Here is a 22294-nt window from a genome sequence, read left to right as displayed (position 1 = left end):
CCAACATCTTCCCAGGGATTCTCTGTACTGTAGGTTGTCATGATTTTCATCATACTGATTTAACGTTGTCGCGGTAACCGACATTCATACACACTGGTAGCTTTGCTAACAAACGGCTGTATAGAGTGTGCAGATGGCCATCGTGTATATAATTGTGTTTCAGGTAAAATGTCATTGAACGCATTTATGCAATGCTTAAAAAAAAAAAAATTACTACTGGTGCTCTTCAACTCTTCCATGTTTCTGCATTCAAGATTGATGTCAGTATTTTTTGCTGGAGTGTAAGTTGGCGCGTTTTTCTACCCTGAAGCAGTTTTCAAGGTTTCATTTGTGATTTTTATTAAATTAAAAGTCGGATTTGTGCCCCGTGAAAAAGAAATCTATTTTTGTAATTTTGCACACCAGAAAACCAAAGCAGCAGAATTCAGTATGAATTCTGTTTGAATGAAGTTCAGTATTCTGTTTTACTTGAAAGGTTTTCCTTCTTTCTTTCTTGGGACTCTGCAACATTCATTTGCTTTACGGAAACTATTTCTGCAACATTTTCTTTTCTGACGTGTGTGACTGAATTTTCAAACTCAGCAAATAAAGTTGTTTAACTTATTGTTAAAATTTAATAAAATTCTCTATCAAAAATAAGAGTGTCTGATTGATTATTCGGATTGTTATCTGCATCGTACAAACAGACGATAAATGGGTGATTTTGCATTTAAAGCACACACTGCAAACAGCACACAGTAAATTCAGAAACTCAACAATTCAACATCAAGTACTCTGTAGATTCAAAACCATCTCGATGAGATCACCGCTGTACACAGACTTCCATTGTGTCTTCACCCAATCAGTTCATTTTCCAAGTCTGAGCACGTCACCAGTAAAAATCAGTGAGGCCTGACGTGGACTGACGCACTGCTCGGCTGCAGGGAGTAGCACTGGAGTGTTTTGGGGTGTGGTGTGATGATGTACATCAGTGCAAATGTAGTTCAGTTTCCCTCAGGGGCTGAATGTAAACATGTACATGTAACCTTATGAAAGTTGTTCCCTAATGCTGGTTGTCAAGGCTGATGACAGAGCAGGAGGGGGTGAGAGGGGGGGGGGGGGGTAAGGAGGGGTTCGAGCTTACAGAAAAACTGTCAACCTTTAGAAAGTAAAGCCGGGGCTCATTTATTTATATCCAACTATCATATCAATCGACCAGATGATGAAAGGGTTTTTTTTGTTGTTGTTGTTTTTTTTGCGTTGAGAAACCACTAAATGCGTATCATGTAGACACTAAACACAATATCCACCTTAGATTAGTACTTCACTTATGAAGCTTTAGCAAAACTGATCACATTTTTTAGCACCCACGGTCTCTGGAGAACTACCTCCCCAGCTGAGGGCCACGTTTTTACCCATGAAGGCTTGACTCCCTCACCGGGCGCACGTTTCTGCTCCCTGTGAAGTTAGGATGAAGGCTGAATGTCTGAGTAGCTGTGCTATGAAGCAGGGAGGACGGGGAGAGAGGAGGAGATGTAGGTCAGACGGGGGTGGGGTGGGGGGGGGGGGCTCGCTGCTGCTGAAAGAGGCCTTTGTGGCCATCGTGTCCCCTGAACTGCCCTGTGTCCAGACCCTCTGAAAGGTGACATTGATCCCAACCAGGCGAGCAGGAAAACCTCCATACCTACTAAAGTAGCAGATTCTCACAGGAATGCCTTTATCAAAACGCGGAAATGGAAAAAAAAACGTGTTTTTTAAGCCCGATTTATTTCTAAAGTCAGAAGGTGGAGGAAGTAGACTAGGTGTTTGAAACACAGGTTGTTTTAGGTTGTTTCCTCCTTTGGTTCATAAGGTTCACCTCTGAAGTGCATGTTTTTAAAAAGCTGTACACACCAGGTTCAACCTAATGGAAACCCATCCTTTGGGTAAATGACTCTGGAAATGAGATATACTAAAATATACTAAAGCGAATTCAAGTGCGCCACTGGCCCGGTGGCACGCAGGGAATTAGCTATAACCGCAGCGCGACACTCGAGTCCTGACTAAACACGGGATTTCATATTAAGATGGGGATCTGGTGATCTGGTGTCCATTGGCTTGGAGGCGATCGTTCGATGTCGCATTTAGCAGCAGTTTCCAGCATATTTGTCTCTGCACCTGAGGCACTACTTATTTACCGAGTCGCTGAGTCGCAGTATTAATCCACGTGTCCCAGCCGTGCGACCTGAATGTTTCGTGGCACACGAGACATTCGGAAAAAGCTTTCAACTGCCAGCATTACCGGTCCCAAAGCTAAAGCTACTGTCCAGTAGGACCACTTTCCTTTTTTTCCTCCTTGCCTTCACTTCATTCATTGGTGTCAATATTTGTTTCGATGATCATGTTGCTTGCTTTTGTCATGCCTTTTTAGGAACTAGGAAAGGGAAAACTATCAGGTGCTGTCCAAGTTAAACAGTATATCTCCTTACACAGTGGGTGCCTTTTATTAAGCCACTGAAATTAGCATTTGTTTTGGCACTCAGCCACAAACCCAAACTAACTGAATGAATACACAGGTTGAAAAGGGTCACAAATATATACTGTAGTTTCAACTCATCCTAATTTTCTAACTTCTTAAATGGACTTTTTGGTAATTTCCTCAAACAGTTGGGCACTGTAGTTTTAACCAAAGTCAGAACACTTTTAAGCTGTGGATTAATACACCTTCGGTGCACTACGGTGTATTTTTGACACCAGCACAGTGTATGTGGCGCTAAATTAAAATATGTAACACTGCCCATGTTAGTCGCAATAAAGATGATGTCGTTTATTTGTGGGTTATTAGTCATTTTCGGACAACAATGGTGAAACAAATCAACCTTTTTAGGCTTCAGCTCGTGGAATTTTTCCATTCTTGGTTTAGGTATTTTCATGAGATTTGTTTCCAGTAAAAATGTCAAAGATTATCATCTTCATAATTTTCTGGTTTTCTTACAGGATAGTTTTGAAACGGCCTCGGGTACTGCGTGTTAAATGTCTGATTCTTTTCAAATGTAGTTTAAAATCACCAATTATTATTGATGAATAAACCATCTGTGCAGAACGCAGAGCAAATTGTGAATCCAAAAGGCATCACATGAAGTAGGCCATCTACGTCTGTGTGTGAGATACATACAATGCACTGGGTGACTAACTCACTGTACATTTCTCAAATTGTGTTTGGAGAAGTGGGCGGAGGGGTGGAGGGGTGGGGGTGGAGGGTGGGGTTGGAGGGTCGGTGTGTGGGGGCGTGGGACGGAGGAGGGGGGCATCCGGGTTCAGGCACAGTGCAATTGTGAGTTCGACTTTAGTGGAAAAGTACTGGGACGGAGCAGAGATACAGCGAGGAAACATTCAATACAGCTCTGCACAGATGTGAGTCCATGTGTATTAGTGGCTGGGTGGGGGCAGGGCTGTGTCCATTAGTACTTGAGTACAATTAGTAAACTTTACTTCACACAAATATGAGAATTCTGGGAAATACGCGCGCGGGCGAGATACATATTTTAATACGGGAATGTTTGAAAGTTTGAAACCAGACCTCCTCTGTATAATTAGCAAATTTGCATGAGACCTCCGCTACGAAGCCTCATTTTCAACATCGTCTCAGAAATGGAGAAGCTGATGCATGAGGCCTGCTGCTGTTTAGAGACTTGTTCATTAAGGTTGCCTGCACCAAACCAAACCATTACTAAAGAAAAATCCTCATCCTTTGTGAAGAATCCCACTTGCATATCGGGAGCCTTTTTTTTTTTTTTTTTTATAGCTAGTTTATCATCTTTACATTTGCAATATTGCAAAACAAACTAAATGAAGACAGGATTTACACAACTTCAATCTTTTTCCATTACAAAACTACCAACTGTTTATACTGCAGATCATTAATAAGAATCTAGAATTAAGTGTTTTTTTTTCCTTTGGATTAAAATCTACAAATTTCCATCATTATATAGCAAATGTAAGTGCTGTACCAGCTGAAGAGACGAAGTAGTTTATTCTCTAATTTTAACATCCAAACCGCTGGATCTGGCGCCAGCAGCGGCTCTAACACATTGTAAAAGCTTTATTGGCCTCTTGGAAAAAAAAAAAAAAAAAGACCATGAGAATCTACCAAGTCCCTGTTCATTTTTGTGTTTGGCATCTCTCATATCGGGCTAATCTCTATGATTACATGTGACACAAAAATGGACTCTGACATGTCAGGTAAGACGAGATATGGCGAATGTGATCCGTATCGCGCGATTTCACAAAAATAGCACCTATTGTGAGCCTGTCATCAAGCCTATCTCCCAGGTAAGTAATCAAATACATTCAGAGTCCACAATAGCAATTATAGCTGATTGTATGCTTCGAGACGATCAGCACACTCCCTTTTTACCAGCCAGACTGTTTACCATCTCGGGGTAAACTGGGTGCAAGTGCCATTTAGCCAAATTACACAGCAACGCTCTGTAAAAACAATCAGCAGCCCCACACTCCCAGACAGATATTGATTTATGGAAAAGACAAAAGTGAAGTGGAAGACGGGTGGAGGATGGGAAGTTGTCAAAAGCCGCAGAAGCTCCGTTTATACTAGGCAGAGAAACTAAAAAAAAGTCCCACAATGTGTCTTTTACGAGCTATTTTGAAGTCTTCTGAATGATGTCTCCGTGTGTTTAGTCTGGTTTTGCTCCTTCAATCAGAACGTCGCAGGTTGAACTGCGGATGAAAGAACGGTAGTGGAGGTTATTCTGGTGTCAGGGTGTGTGTGGAGGCTACGTGTCTTAGGTCACTCTGGGTATATATACAAAAATTAAAAAAATAAATAAAAAGGAGCAACAGGAGCCCCCAGAGCCCCCCTGTGGGTACAGACCGTCTGTGCCGTTTCTGAAGTGGACGTTGTGCATTTTGAAACTGTGAAGTGAGGAGGCCGGATATAGAATGACAGACTGGAAGCTCTGCCACGCAAGATAAGAAGTTAAGCCCACATGTATGACAAGTGTAAACTACGATGTCATGCTTGTAAATACACAAATGCGTGTCCACAGGAATAAAGCACACATTCGTGAAGGAAGCAGAACTTTTTGGATCGGTCGGGGACTAAAATGAAATATATTGTATGTGATGTTTAGGGGGAGGGACTTGAACCAATCAGATTGATTGTTTCGCTTACTTTTTTTTTTTTTTTTGATGTTCACACACAGCGTGAAATGATCTGTGCATATGCATAATATAATTTGGGTCGGCGTTCACGCTTCAGAAACGGAATACATCTTAAAATATTTGAAATATCGCGAGCAGGGGAAAGTGAGATAACGTCCTGACGTTTCTTCCAGACGGGCTGTGAAATCGCCCGGATGTCAGATGATGCTACTTACCGCAATGTTTGTTAAGTGTGTCAGCAAACTTCGTCTTGTGTTATTCCTGCACGATGCAGCCGATTTCCCTGCTACTTTCATCAGAGTTCGCTTGTGATTCTTGGCAGAGTGGTGCAGATGGCCACCCACACTCACACATACCGACAGTGATTCACGAGATTCTGGTGTCTGGGGACAGTGGCTTTAATGAGACTGAGGCCTAAATATATCACTGCTTGATTGTTTTAATTTAGCCTGCGCGAACGTGGGAGGGATTTGGGGTAGGTTATCTATCATACATGGAAATCTACCAGACGTTTTAGCGTAAAACGAAGCACCGCTAAGGAAAGCACAGCACCAAAATATAATAATACAAGTTTATTTTCATGTGTAAACCTACCAAGATTAAAAGTGTTTTGCCAGCAGGGAATGTTTAGTTCCTTATGTTGGACTCGCAGCATCTCGGGCTTCCTGTCTTTTTCCTGAGGCTGTGCGTAATGTTTTTGTTACCCAAGCTTAGCCATCCATAACAAAAAGCTGATAACTGAGGCCGGGTTACAGCCAGACGAAGGAAGACTGTAGTTACAACTTACTGACGGACTCGGAGGGGTCCTTCTAAAATGAGACGTCTGAAGACAACAGGAAAGTACGAAATAAACCGCATAATATAATTGCAAAGTGTCAGGAAAAAAAAAAAAAAAAAATGGTGGACAACGGTTCTCGAGATGAAAAATAAAAGGCTTTGAGGCAACGCTAAGGTGATCTACGGAAGTCAATAAATTCACTTCAGTCCACCGGCTGTCTGTTGTACCGCCGCAGAAAAGCAGAGAAAACATCAATGTGCTACCTTAAAAACATCAAAGGCAAACACAGACTAAGTGGGAATTTCAACAACAACACCGACATATCAAGCATCTCTCTGAACCTGTGAATTCTATGATGAAAGACAGTGAAATCTCTGACTCATCTGCCACAAGGTGTAAGCCAGGCGGCATCATCCACATCTAGTTCTCAGAATCAATGTCTGTATTTATGCCACCTATGAACTCAATTGTGCGTTAGTAGTCTCCGCGGTACCGGCTGTGCGTTCCTTCAGAAAGAGAGAAGACAAGAGTTGTAGCAGCGTTTGTGACACGAGAGCATTCCCAAAGTCGCTCCCGACCTCAATCCGTAGAAAGCTTTCTCCCGGTGCCCCGTCTATCTGTTGGTATGATGTAATTGTATGTTCGCAGTTGTGCGGCTCTTGTTAGATTTGTAGTTAGCGCATCTTCCGAGTCCTATCAGATACCCGAGACGTAAAAATCTCTCGGGACGGGTGTGTTTGTTTTGAGTCACCCGTGTGAACCCATTGCCCTCCGAGCAGCCGGCAGCAATATAGCAGCAGACTGGCAATCTGGTGACCGCAGCACATCAAGACAAAACCAGTGGTGATCCACCCTAATCCGTCAAATTGGCTCTTTGGCTCCAACTTAAAAGACCGACCGCAAACGAGGGTTTGTTTTTTTTCTTTTCTTCCCCCCCCCCCTGGATACCTCTGCTGTGTACAAAAGAAATCTTCCACACTGGACGTTGTGGTCGGGAGTTCTTTGCTGTGGCGTTCTGCCTCCGGCTGGGCACCCTGACACAAACCTTTTTTGGTTTTGTTTGTACTTTCACAAGTTTACATAAGAGGGATCATTTATGATCTGGAACAAGTGTGACTGGCCACGCAGTACTTCAATATCAGATTTCAGGCCTTAGAAAGGTACACACTATGCATTCAGTTACCCTGTGTATGAGCGTCTGTACGACAAAATAATGTCTAACATTAATATCTATAAAAAAAAAAAAGATGCATAAAGAGCAGAGCAAAAAAAATAATTAAAAAAAAATAAGTGAACAGCACCAGAGAGGCCATTTCAGCATTTTCATTCCCAGGGCGTCAAATACTGCAGTTTTGTCAGAGCCGTCGGTGTCGCAGAGACACGCACCAAAATGCCCTTTGGCGTCGGCACCGTGACCTCCCGGGCGGAAGAAGGAGGTCATGTGACGCATTAGAGAAAGTGACGAGCTCCACGTACTGAAGAGGTTGGAACAAACACCCGCCTTTCGTCCAGGAGACCCGTGTTCAAGTCCGTAAGAAGGAAAAAAAAAAAAAAAAGGCAACATCGATTTCTCTTAAGGGATGCAAAAAAAGTTACTTGCAAAACGTTACATATTTACCTTATGTAACGTACGTAAAGTAATCGGCGTGCTGTACGAAAAATGACTTATTTTAACCTAAAGAGGTAAGAGAGAGTGAGACTGACAAGCCGCTTGAAGCTCAGAGGTGGAGCGACTCGTCGCCAAATGACATCGTGGTCTATGTTATTTTATAACGCTTGTGGTGGCAGGAATTAAAGTGCTCTTCTGTATAATATTAGGGTGGGTTTGATACAATTACAGAGCAAACCTGAACTTCGCAGTAGGTCCTCTGTGTAAGACGGCAGGGTAAATTTAGTGTTTGAAGGTCAGGCTCTGATTGAGAAACAAGCCCAGAGCCCAACGCCAAAGTCAAGTGGCGGTCATTACGGAATACCCACGGCAGCCGCACCCCCCCCCCACTCTTACCCCCCCGCCCCCGCCCCGCCGGCACACATAAACGCAGAGGTTAGAAACCACAGGGAGTTGAGAAAGCTCGAAATCACACGGCTCTCTCTCGCTCTCTCGTGCAACACAACCTCACAGGAATGCGAAGCTTGAGAGTGTCTCAAGGTCAAAAGTTCTCTCCCTCCCATCTCTTTCTGTATGCCCCCCCCCCTCTCCACCTCCCCCTCTCTGCGCCCCCCCCCCAACCCCCCTCTGCCCGCGCCCCCTCTCTTCGCTCCCATTTTCTGCTTTTAGTGTCGTAAAAGCAAGTGAGACCACTGATTGCAAATGTTAAAAATAGCCTGGGGTTTGATATATCCTCTGCTGTGTGGTTTGGGAGTAGCCGGTGAGCTCATTTAGGTGGCAAAATTCCACAATATATAAAATGTTTGTTTTGTTTTTGTTGTTGCAGAAAATATGCACTCTAAAATGTAAAAAAAAAAAAAAAAAAAAAATATGTCTCCACTTTTGCGTGTATACAGCTTTGCTCGTACAAAGGGCTTATAACCTCAGCTTATATATTTTGCAGCTCTCAGTAAGCTCCATTACTGAGGCTTTGTGACGATTGCCCGAATGTACCCTGGAACTTGGCAGCGCTCGACTACACCTCCTTGTTCTAAACCTCTTACGGGCCTGCGTACAGGCACAAGGTGTATGAGGCATAACATTTTTTTTTTTTTTTTTTTAAATGGAGCCCCTGTAAAGGCTGCAGGTAAAATCATCTTGCGCATGTATAAGCCTGTGACGAGCTTTAAGAAAACACCCTCGCTGCAGTGTCGCGACACTGATGACAGCGACTGTGTCCACAAAGGACGGTAAAACGTCGGAGTCTGTGCAAGCAAGCAAGAGAGGCTTTTCAAACCCGAGGAAACCTTTAAAAGGGAATCCAGACTTTTCATGTTGTCCTGTCTGCTTTCCGTCTCCACCGCTTAAGTATCATGTACAGCATCAAATATTAGAGAGTCTCCAGAGATGGCCTCGTAATTCACTGATGGTCTGTACGCTGGCAAGCTTTAATCCCCATAAAACAGCTGGAGGACGACACGCCGTCAATGGGAAACGCTTCCTCCTTTGGTTACGCCCTTCCCTCTGTCAGGGCTGCAGGTGATCTGGAACATCCATTATCTAAAAACTAATCCCAAAACTCCTCTCACATAAATCTATTCCTGCACTACTATGAGCTCATTCGTATGTCTTGTAGATATTAGAAGGGTTTATGTGCATTTTTAATTATTTGGGACCGTGTACCGTTCCTTTGCTTTTGTTGGGAGCTTTAGGATTATTTCAACTGGATAGATGTGACGACTGAAGATGAATTAACGTTTGTAAGGGACAAGAAAGCATTCGTTTTCTTTAGAGGACGCATACGATCTGAAAGTCTCCTGGGTAAAAGATGACTTTGATTATGAAAATGTCATGTCACAAAAGGCAACAGATATGTGTCGTATAACGATGAAGCAGCTAGTTTTAGCTTTGAGAGTGTAACAATTTGGTTAGGTTAGGTCAGGCATGTCCAAAGTCCGGCCAGATTTCATACGGCCCGCAGCTTCGGTCTTATAATGTGTTAGTTATGGCTCGCTAGCTCTGTCAGAATAAATAAATCATACAAATGTAAAGATGTAATTCCTCATTTCACCACACGGTGGCAGCACCGTTCTAATGCTATCTGGCTCTGCATCCCTGCTGCGAACCCTTCTCAAATCATTTCTGCCATGGCGACCGCAAAAAAAAAAAAGAGAAAAGTTGACAGTACTTCTTCACTGAAAATCGAGACAATTGTGTTTGTCTTAATTTGTAAAGAGGCGGTTGCCTTGTTTAAGGATTTCAACGTAAAGAGACACTACGAGACTAAACATGCTACAACGTACGGCAACCTAACGGGGAGTGGCCGCGCTGAAAAAGTGAAGCAACTCCAAGCTGCTCCGGCATCACAACAGAGATTCTTCACGCGGGCCTCTGAGTCAAAGGAAAACATAACAAAAGCCAGCTACGAAGTGGCCATGTTAGTAGCTAAACATGGCAAACCTTTTACTGAAGGTGCGTTCATCAAAGACTGTGTCGTAAAAATGGTGGAGAACATTTGGCCCCGAGAAGAAGCAAGAATTTATGAATGTTTGCCTGGCACGCAACACTGTGGCACGGAGAGTTGAGGACATATCGTCAGATATTCAGAGACAACTGGGGGACAGGGGAGGGGCTTTTGATTATTTCTCATTAGCCTGCGATGAAAGCGCCGATGCATCTGACACTGCACAACTACTTCTTTTTTTTTAAGAGGAGTTGATGACAACATGAACGTGACAGAGGAGCTGCTTGACCTCAAAAGCCTTCAAGGGCAAACCAGAGGAACAGATTTATTCGTTTCTGTTTGTGAAGCTGTTGATGATATGAAACTACCGTGGAGTAAAGTCTCTGGGATCGTTACCGACGGTGCGCCCGCCACGGCTGGTGAGCGAAGTGGATTGTCCACATTGATCTGCAATAAAGTCAGCGAAGAAGCAGGTAACGCTATCAAACTTCACTGTATCATTCACCAGCAGGCTCTCCGCGCCAAACATCTCAAATTTGACGATGTGGCAAAGGCAATCAATTCTATTCGCTCTGAAGCTCTAACCCACCGACAGTTTCAGCAGTTCTTGCGTGACATCCAGGCTGAATACGGTGACGTAATATATCACAGCGATGTGAGGCGGCTAAGCCGGGGGTCCGCACTGCAGCGATTTTTCTCTCTCAAAGAGGAAATTGGACATTTTTTGGGGTGAGGAGGGACAACCAATGGAAGAACTGTCCGATCCTGTACGGCTGGCAAATCTGGCTTTTTTTTGGTCGACGTAACAAAGCATCTGAATGCGCTGAATGTTAATCTTCAAGGAAAAGATGCAGTGGTGAGCCAGCTGTACGCTCACATCAAGGCTTTTGGAACCAAACTGCAACTTTTCCAAAGACACTTGTCCCAAATCTTGTAAAAGACAAAGGCAAAATTCACTTGTTTTAAAGTTTAATGGTAACAGACCACTTTGCATTACTTACAACTCCTGTTTAAAATGTTCATGGGGCAAAGATATTTAACTCATGGAAATTGAAGGTATTCTATACAGTTTGTTCAATGTTATCTGACTGAATGAAAGGCAGAATTGTGTTTTTAGAGTTGTTCACGTCTGCCTGGGTGGCTTATATTTGGTTACATTGTCATTTGAAAAATAAAGGGTATTGTGACAATGAAAATTGTTTTATAACAGTGTGTATTTTCATGTAACTTTTGTGGTTAAAAAAATGTCAGAAGGAACTATTGGCCCCCGGGCATCTTCACTTTATCAAATTTGGCCCTCTTTGCAAAAAGTTTGGACACCCCTGGGTTAGGTAGTTACTTTATTAATCCCCAAGGGGACATTTTTTTTCGCTACAGCAGCATACAGGAAGCAATAAGATAATAGAATAATAAAAAGCAATAAAATAGCAGTAAAAAAATATTAAATATAAAATGCACAGTATATACAGTACATACAGTACAGTATATATATATATACAAACAACCAAGAAACACAGACAACATTTGGGTTGAACCGACAGGTTTTTTTTTTTCCCCTCAGGCAGAGTAAACAAAAACAAACAACACAATATACATAATGGACTCTCTCTGATCTAATCATTAGCTAACATACACAAGCAGAAGCACAGAGGCATGGCATCCTGCGAGAATATGCTGCACAGAACTAATATCACAGTACGCACACTCACACACGGACGCTTTTAACAGGCGCACATTTGATTCAGTCAGCAGGCTGAAGTGACTGGGGTCAATCAGTGGTCGGGGGATGTTTGCCTACGTGCGCATTCACACACAATTTCCTAGAGTTTTCACGTGTACAGGAAGCCACTTAAACGTATACATATGGCCAACCCGACTGTGTATAGCTGCGTACTCGGGAGGGGGGGGGGGAGGGATGAGAGGGGTGTTGTTGACTGCCTTCTGCCCCCGCAAACTGATGATTCTGCTGCTGAAGTTTACCTCCACAACTAAGGGGAATTTCCGCACCGCAGCATGTACACTGTGCGGTATAGATTTAGCAGTCATTATCCACTTCAGAGAACGAAAATGGAAACAGCCGATAAGGAGTTAAATGTTATTTAAACAGTGACGTTTGTATACCTGGCTATTTACTCCCTCCACCCCGGTACGTTATCGTGGGCAGATACTTTAGGTTATCTCCGTAAAAAAAAAAATATATACTCTTCAACTGTGGAGAGAAATTAAGACTCCAATTTGAATTAAATGATCTGCAAACAAAAAAGAAGGTTTACAAATGTGCGCAGCCATTTGTGCATAATTTTAGATACTCGGAACTGCGTGCTCCAATCCATACACAAATACCAGGCAATTTGAATGCACATATTTATGAGTATTTGTGACATTGTTTTGCATTCATTTAGAGGTTGCTAAATGCGTGTGTGTGTGTGTGCAGATGCATTTACATGAGGATTTTTGAGACTCTGTTCACGTTCTCACACTCCGCACAGTCCTGCATACACATGCTGTAGAATTTCAAAATGGGAAAGACGGAATAGCTCGTCACTCTTTGATTAGAGGAGATGTTTACTTTAGACTCCAGGACTACAAATCAAAACCTTGATTGGCTGTGTTTCCAGGTGAAGATCAACGCCGCCATTTGCAGTAGCCCTTTTAATCCATGTATTAACATGCATGGGCTCCTGCAGAGTGTCTACAGAACACAATGCGCACAATATGTACATTAGTAATCATGATGTGATCCAAGAGAGCCCCAAATGAAAACCATTTAGGCGGCAGGACCTCTTCCTGTGTCAAACCGCAAATCACTCCCACGCAGTGTTTTTAAATTTGTGCCACGCTCACGGCTGCCAATGGGGAACGTATCAGTAAAAAAAAATGTAGGGCTTGCTAACAAGAGAGCTGAGAATAATGATTCAGTTGGTACTCTGAACCCTTGACAGGCATCAAAATCTTGGCTCGTTTTTAAATACAGAGAACAAACATGGAAATGTAATGGCCCAGGTGTTCTTTCTCTTTAGAGTCGCGGTGGCACCGCCAAGACAGTCGTAACTGTCAGGGTACCGAATGTAACTGGGGCAACATTAAAAGCTCAAGCCCCAAACTAATGAGTCATGGTAGTCTGAGCAAGGGTGACATCATTTCCTTTTAGCCTGTGGAATGCGATCCCCTCTCCGCCCCCACCCACCCTCAAGCCCCTATAGAACAAAGCTGGGAAATCCATCTACGGCGGACACGGTCGGGGGGTTCACCGACCCGAAACCTCTGAATCAAAGTCAACTTCGACACGAGCAGCGACCCTACAGCTCACAGGGATCCACGGATAACTAGGCACCACGGTAGTATAAGTTCTCTTCAGGCAGCTTAAGCAGCATAAAGGAAATAATAAGAGGCCTAAAATGACAGCATGATTTTGGTATTTTCCCCCACTGCTATTTACAGAGATGCACTGCAATCCATCCTTCAAATTGCAGGGTTGCGCCACCAACCCAAAGCATTAAGTGAGGTTTCCTTCTATTATGTCCCCGTCATGGATGGGACATTAAGCTGAACGCCAAATTGAATGATGGTGTTATTGCGATCTGATGAAACGCCGCGGAATTTCAAATGGGGGCCGTGTAGCAGATGCAGAACTAAATATGAAGACAGAGAGTGGAATTTACTCAGATCATAAGGGGAGATACATAGCATACTCACAGAGAGGCCAAAAACATGCCAGAGAATGACATCTTTTCCTGAGAGTTACTGTTTGTGACTGATAAAGACGGGTCAATTCTCTCGTGGTTTGAAAATGATGGTTGAGGCCGGGCTGGGTGAACAATCGTACATTGTGGCTGAAACACTCTACAGGCTCCGTGCTGCGTGGGACAGACATCTGGACAGTGAAGTATGGGAGTGGAATGCAGCCAATCATGCAACGCTACCTTCCCTCCCGGGAGGTTTTCTGAAACCGAGGGTACAAGCACATAATGACGGTAATTAAAATTGTATTGAAGTTTACGCCTGAAATACATTTTCTTGCAATACCGACCGGCTGAAACCGCCTACAGGAAGAGCACTGACCTCTTTTTTTTTTTTTTTTTTTTTGGACACACGTGGTCTTTTTATTATGTATAAAATTAGTGAACAATGCGGATGTTTCATTTGACCTATGGGAGACCCCTACAGACACGGTTCATTTGCACAATACAGAGCAAAGGGACTCATAAAACCCACAAACACTGGTTCAGGTTAGGTTCTTCACCCCTGTTCAAGAGCCATTTGAATTCAGATTAGACCAGATTTTGCAGTTTAAACTGCATTATAAAGTGTCTCAATGCATCCCAAGTGAGCACTTTGATCATATTTGATTTAATATCTATATACGCTTATTATGGTAGCCTTTTAGTGTCTCAGTGTAGACTCTGTGCACATTACAGAGGTTGTAGGGGGTGTATCAACAAAGTCAGAGGGATATTTGCATTCCTTTTCAACTTCGTTTACCTCAATGAATGAAAAGGTGCCAGAATGTCATACATTTTGTTTTAGGTTCCTTTATATCAGATAAACCTCGGACTCATTCTAGTGCCGAGCGTCAACACAGCTGTCCAAGCTAAGGGAGCGGGAGCGTCAAGCCAACCAGCTGCATGCGTCCTTTAAACACTGAAATAGGACAGCTGGAACTGGAACTGTGTTTGTTGATGTAGGAGGTTAGGGTCAATTAAACTCTAAATGTTGGTCTGATTTCATACCAATAAACACATTTTACTGTGTAAAAATATATTTCAATCATAGTTTATATCATTTTAGGTCTGCAAATAAGGATCGTTTTCACTATTCAATAATCTGTTGATTCATTTCTTGATCAACTATTTGCTATTTGAGCTTTAAAATGTCACAAGATAGTGAAAAACGTTTCCAAAAGTCAAAGGTGCAGCCTAAAATATCCCAACCAACAGTCCACAACCAAAAGATCTTCAGTTGATCATCATGGAGGACTAAGTGAACCAGTAAATATCCACATTTATGAGCCAGGACTCATGAAAATGTCTCAGAACAATGAACCAATTGTCAAAATAATTTGTGATTCATTCCTGTTAATGAACTAATAATAGATTACTTGACTAATTGCTGAAGCTCTAGAAAATGTATGCAAATGTGATGCAAATAGTCACTAAGACCCGAGATGTAGCGATAATAGGAGGCTTCCCAAGTGCATTTATTTTCCATGTTACTCTACCATCTTATATGAAATGTCTGAAACCAGACTAAACTAGAGATTGCTTGAAATTGCGGTTTAAAACAGTTTGGTTGGACACGAGTTAGCTATGTTGCTTTTGTCCTCCCCCAGGTGTCGCTGTGAGAATGACCCTGCCCCGAGAATAAAATATCACCGTTCCACAGCAACATGATCATCACCGTATAGGCAGAGATTTCTTAAAAAATATGCTTCTGAAAACCATTTAGATCAAAAATCTAATTAACATTTGCTCATTTGCATTTGTCAAACACTCACCCATCAGAGTCATCAAAAGCTGACTGAAGTTGTTGTCAACATCATTAACAGCAAAGCAGAATTTCAAATGAAAAAGAAATATTTGATCACTGAGATGAGAAGCTCGGCACTTGCATCTGTTCCACTCGTCTTCCCCCTTGTGGTTAAAGATGGGACCCAAAATCAGTCCACATTAAAGAGTTATGTGAAACTTAATATATTTTTTTTTAAAAAGTCAGCTCTTGCCTTTAGATACTTTGGCCAACAAAATAGTTGCATGAAATTGGATTTAATTACATATACCTTGTTGTTTTATTGATTATTGAACTGAAATATGAAGCAGCAATTTAAAAAAAAAAAAAAAAAAAAGCACTGATTCTCAGAGAAATATTTTAAGGTGGAAAAACAAGGATGTTCGTTTTCACACCACCAGGCGGCGCCAGTGAGCTGCAGACAGAATTTTCGGAACCCAAAAAAAGCTGCATCCAAAAACCAGTTCAACTCCACAGCAAACAGTTCTCAATGGCTGGGAGCTTTCTAATTGACAATGTGGGTTTTGGGTTTCTGCGCCATTCACTGGGAGCAAACTAGGTCATAATTTACAAACATCATTTAATAATAATGCCAATTCATTAGTGCAAGACCCAAGCAATCTCTTTCATCAGTGGAATAAAAGAATGCCACTGGGGCTTGAAAGCGGGTCGGGGTAGGGAGGGGTGAGGGGGGAGGTAAACAGCAGTGCACATTCTCTGGCTTTAATGTGGCTGCCGGGCAGATTTCTTATGTGCCTTCAGTGAATTTGTGATCAGAAATGAGCTTCATCTGCAAAAGCAGGAGTAAAATGTCTTTTTATGAGGCACCAGCAACAAATTGGGAATCACTTTGACAAAACCTTTTTTTTCCACAAAGACACCAAATGCCCCGCATCTTTTGTAAGAAATGTGACATCCTTCCCCTTGAAGAGCTAAACACATTGGTGTCAGTATTTTCAGAAGCAGAGGAAGGGAGCAAGTTTGAAAGTGTCGACAACAAGAATTGTTATTCAGCGCGTCCTGCTTCAGACGATCAGAGGAGACTGCACAAGTGGAAGAAGAGATGAATGGTCATGGAGGAAGCTTGGTTTATCTTCTCTGCGTTTGTATCCAGGGAGATATGATGGATGTCTGTAGTAACCGAGACTCTAGGTGTCGTCTGGATGGCGCAGGCAGAATAGAACGTGAGGGTTTTTTCTCATTGCGAGTCCCGTATCACCTGAAGATAAGGACACTTATCTGCCAAAATTGCGGTCTTGAGAGACAACATCAGGTGGCAGAGGAGCGGAATGGGCTCTCGTCCTTCTCTTTGTGTCTGATAAATGACGACACCACAGGCACTTTACTCACTTATTATTGAAACAACTTCCGAACCCCGGGAACTGACTCATACCGTAGACAGAGTGGTAACGGCAAACATGAGCTGGAGCCATGTGCTGGGGCAAGACACATGAATACATTTAGAATGAATGAATGGTTGAGTCAGTAGTTGAAAATGTTTGAATCATTTTGAGCATTCAATGGACTTTCAATTATCAAACAAAGCAAAAAAAACAACAAAAAAAAGTGTTTTCTATCCACTGAGATGTGAATATTTCCTGCTTTTCTCTGTTTGACATCGTTATTAACAACTCGGTGTGAAATGGGAAACCGCACCACTTGATGCCACTTAATCCTCCACTGCCTCCTTTAATTTCATATCTTTGCGTTTTGGACTGCTGGCTGGGCAAAAGTAGCCAGACTCTAAATTCACGGAGTCAACGCAGGGGCCCGGCTCCGCGTCATAGAGAATCAAGTCGTCGCATCCTGTCGGAGGTAGACCTCGGCTCAATTTTGAAACTATTGGAGCGGCCTTTAACCCATCGGCATGGACCGCCAAACGACGTATGCCGTGCGCCAAAAACTCGCCGAGCTGCAAACAACACGGAGCGCCAATGTGAGTGACTAACTGTTAGTATCGCTTCATCTCTCTACCGCCGCCGCCGCCGCCCTTGGAGCTACATTTCAAAACAAGCGTTTGACTTCAACTTCATCACACTCAGCCACACACACACACACACAGCCCCCCGCCCCCCGATCGCTGGCTGGTCCGACATTTAGAGTTCCCGAGCGAACGTTTATGCGAACACGATTTTCCAAACCGTAATCACAGAAAAAAAAAAATTGAAGCCGTTAGTAACCGGGCTCAGACAAAACAAGACATTTCAACATGTAAGGCTGCAACTAAAAATACATTTGCTCAACTGAAAAGTTGATTCATTACTGGTTGATTTTAGAAAATGTCAGAAAATGAATTAAAATGTCAGATAATTAAGCTTTTTTTTTTTTTTTTTTTTAAATCAACTAACTGATTAACTGCCAATCATTTTGGTTCTAAATACGTCACTGAGATATGGGAGAACAGGATTGTTTACTAAATTGTTGCATTGCATAGGAAAATTGATCAACCGCTAATTGAAAATAACTATTCTACCCTTAAGGGTTTTGTGAAAAGATTCAAAAAGACAAATTGGCCACAAAATCAAGTAGAAATGAGTTCATTGACAAATCAGTGTATTGGAACGTTTGTCAATGTCTGTCTAGCTGATGGTCACTGAGGGTCAAGTGAGTTCAGGCCTTGTCTATTAAGCTATCTAGTAACATACTATTCAATAGCAAGTGCAGACATTATACCTCAATATTGAAGCCCATTGAATTCTGAAAGCATTTTAGAGTGCTTATCCCCCAAGCTCTTCTCTAGAACCATACAACCTGACAATGCAAAAGGAGATTTAATTCAGCCGAGAGTAAAAATCTATTCATGGCCAAACATACCGTTCAATGTCTCGGATAAAGTCCTACATGAGGGAAAGTTCATTATTAATAGGTGTATCGTGCCAATCTGTTCCTACCGACCCAGCAGGAGACGAGATCAATCTCGCAGACTTAAGAATCCACGGTGTTTTTAAGACCTTTAAGCTCCCATTTAAATATTGCAGTTTGTAGAATGCAAACATTTAGATTGCCAAGACTGCTTTCTAAAACCGTAAGACACTTACAGTAACAGGTGCCTTTCTGTACTCCTTGGTAAAAAAAAAAAAAAAAAAAAAAAACTCTGCAATTACAGCGTCTCCCTGGTTCTCTAGAGTTTCACAGTCAGTGCTTGCGTGGGTGACAAAGGCATCAGTCGTGGCAGCGGGGCAGCAGGTGGTATCTGGGTGATGAAATTTACGAAAAATGTAGGAGGTGGATCATAAATTGAAACATTACCTTCGCTCCTACTTCTGCAGGCTGACGCCTGTAGCACCACACCATATTCCCATTACATGCTCCCTCTGTGTTTGTCCTCTGGTGAATCACAGAAAAGTGGTAAATAAGAGGGACAGAGGGAGAATTAAAAAATAAAAAAAATAAAGAAATAAAGCAGGGTGGGGAGAGGACTTGAAATACAAGCAATCCCATATCTGTAGCCCTCCCTCCATAAACGCTGTTGTCAGCGCTGGCTGCAGGAGCAATTAATCTCAACCAGAGGAGGCAAAAAGGAGAGATGCACAAGTACAAAAGCTATCTCGATGACAAGACTTCGTGGTGCAATTTACTTGGTTTCTACTGCTGTCAATGATACAAATAGCATGTCACTGTGTTGTAATTGAGATTTTGTTTTTTAACTAATGGTATGACGTCCGGTCTACGAGTATTAAAACATGATGAGACGTATTAGTAAGATTAATGGATGTTACAAAAAAAAAAAAAAAAAAAAAAAAAGAATATATATATATACAGCAGCTGCCCTTAAGAGTTTTTAATATGAAAATCCACCAGTAAATCATGACTGCTACACTTCTTTGAGTAGTCTTTGGAGCAATAATAAATTACTGAGACATCAATTCTGCCAGCCCAACTTAAGTGACACCACAGAGACAAGTGAAATGAGTCTCCAAGTGGCCAGCCTTCGCATAGAGAATACTATAATAATGACCAGAGTAGAAAAAAGCTTTGATGTAGAGTCCCGTCTTCACTTTACAACCACAGCGCTTCTCACAATGACATAAACTAAAGGGACTCTAATCATGGACTATGAACACATCCAGAAAGTAAACTGTTTTTGCATGCACCGGTGCTAGCTGTCATTTTTATGATGCAGTTCTAATAGTTTATCACCTTTTATGATGTAATTGGAACCGCACACCATCCTGGTAAACAAGCAGTGTAATATTTCTGAGGACATACCTTTATTGGAACATATCTTGGCCTCTGCTAAAAAAAAAAAAAAAAAAAAGAAAAGGAAGTTATGTGTACTTGTATTACTCCCTATCCAGTCTAAAAATATAATTTTAGTTCCCAATTATATTAAGTTATTGATAATAATATTAAAGAATTCAAACATACCACTTCTCTAAACGACTGTTTGCTGTCCTGGCTCCTAAATGGTGGAATGAGCTCCCCACCGACATCAGGACAGCGGAAACTACATCTTCCGCCGCAAACTAAAAACACACCTCTTCAGACTTTACCTTGAACAGCAGAACTTTAGTAGCGCTTAAAAATGGCACTTACTGATAGCACTTTGTAGTTTGGCTTTCTTGAAGAAATTGTATTTTCTTGATTCCTGTTGTCCTGGGTTTTGCACCCTCATGGTTGAAATGCACTTATCGTAAGTCGCTTTGGATAAAAGCGTCAGCTAAATGAAATGTAATGTAATGTCATGTAACCCCAAACTAAATGTACGCTTTTGCGTCATGCTGAACTTCCACACAAGAAAGATAGTTTCAAGGTAACTTGCCGGGCTGATTGTGGTCGCCGTCAGATCTTGGAAGAGGACTTGAAAGAGGAAGCACCGTATTAGAAATCTACAGTAGTCCTGTAACAGATGGGATGAGTCCTGTCACTGATATTTCAAAGAAAATACAACTCATGGACTGAAAATCCTCAGTGCAACGCCACTTCCTCCTATCGCTGTGACAGCTGGGTATGTTTTTCTTAAAGCTTTAGGAAGTCGCCGATGACTGTGGCATTGACTGACTAATTTCACAGGACATCAAACGGGCCTCGACTCTGCCGAGTGTAAGCAGTAAACACAGACTTGAGAGCAACTGAATGCGAGTGTAGGTGCCGCTCATAGGTAGATAGATGGAAGCCATAATCACAACGTAGTCTACATAAAATTCCACTTTGTAAAATGACTTCTGCGTTCTGCAAATACGGTCTGTAAGTGATACAAATGGGAATGGTTCACATTTTATGGTCTTGCAATATTACCTGGAGGCATAAAAATGTCATCATTCTAAATACAAAACAGTCCTTTGCATGATGTATAGACATTTTACAGAGAAACATTTGGGCTTATGACACCCAGTGAATGATTTTTCTAAGGATTGGAGGGTAGCACAACTATCTCTTTGTAAAAGCAGCAGTCTTATCAAGCATCCTTTCCATGTCAAGCAAGCAAAGTGAGTTCAAGATTTTAATATTCATTCCACCACTATTGTACTTTCCTTTCACCACAGACATCATAATCAAACACAAAAATGCAATACTATTTTAAAAAAAAAAGAAAAAAGAGGGAGAATCTTCAGTGCTTTAGGCAAGACCTCTGGCAACAGAGAGCTGTTATGTTGTAAAAATTAAAATTATTACAGCCTACGCTGTAAAATGTAGAGTGGATGTAAGTTTTTAAGAGTTAAATAGATGTAAAGGGCATATACAAGTGGTAAAATAATACTAACTCAATAAATAAACATTATATCGAAGTGTCTCTGTATCAATCTTGCAAAAAAGGATGGACACAATTGGGCTAATAAAACTCCAAATCACAAACAACAAAAGAAGCATTGGTATAACTAAATATATTACAGTGAGTGGATGGCAGCAGCTGAGCATAGCAAGGAGAATAAGATGAGGGTCAGGTAATAAATATCCTTTTGCTTAGGATTACAAACCTTATCTCAGTTAGACGTACACAGGCAGTGATTGTAACAGTTGGATTTATACTAATAAAATGGATTCTGATCACGAACATACTATACATCTCAGTGTGTGTTGTCACAAAATCCATGAAAATACAATTTATCCGGTAAAATGACATGACGGACCGAATCTAAAGCATCGGATCAATCAACTAAATAAATCTTTTTATTTTTTAATTATGAGGTCAATTGAACAGGTCGGTCGTGAATTGTCAAATTGTCTTAACGTCAAAGTTTGATTGTAAAACTACAATACTGTATGTCTCAAAAGCAAAACATCAGTCCATGATTCAGTTATTATGCTGATGTCATCAATGTAACCAATTTTCTCCACTCGCACGATCACGTCTGCCAATCATACAACTTCAAATGAATAGAAGATGATGGCTGGTTCTGTCTGCATGGCGAACTGCTGACATACCCTTGAAACAATCATGGGCTGGCTTGTCCAGTGGTCGTCGCTTGCAAATGCTTCAATACACCGTGGAGTTATTGATCACTAATGGGAATTTAGTGCCACGTTTTCACAAGAAGGTTCATGTGGTGTTTTCTAATCGTGTGTGCACATTCATGCCCGCGACAAGGTTGAGAAGACCTTTCTGGGGTCACATCCACACAGAAAGAAGCAGTGAGAACGTTTTGTGAAAACAAATTAAAACAGTGGCGATAAAGTCGTGCATAAAAATGTGCTTCATATCTGCTCATAGCACAAACAACCATGAGAGTCTTTTTACAATTTGATGTAACGAGATATAGTGACATTTTCCAAAAACAATTGAGTCTTTATCAAAATAGAAAAATTAATCAAAACTAACGTATAAACAAAACAGAAATAATTGCTTGAAATGTTTTGAGATTCCAAATAGGAATGAGTC

General features: G+C 41.7%; 1 protein-coding gene across 1 annotated transcript in view; it reads left to right on the top strand.

The window, feature by feature from the left end:
- Positions 1-22294, top strand: part of LOC138623826 (phospholipid scramblase 1) — a 179529-nt gene that overhangs the window by 45710 nt on the left and 111525 nt on the right. The gene's annotated exons all lie outside the window — the stretch shown is intronic.

The sequence above is a fragment of the Brachyistius frenatus genome, unplaced genomic scaffold (assembly GCF_029030835.1).
Source record: "Brachyistius frenatus isolate BFR_SWC_R1_liver_20210118 unplaced genomic scaffold, ASM2903083v1 Contig_47, whole genome shotgun sequence".
Lineage (NCBI taxonomy): Eukaryota > Metazoa > Chordata > Actinopteri > Embiotocidae > Brachyistius > Brachyistius frenatus.
This window is presented reverse-complemented; position numbering and strand designations above follow the sequence as displayed.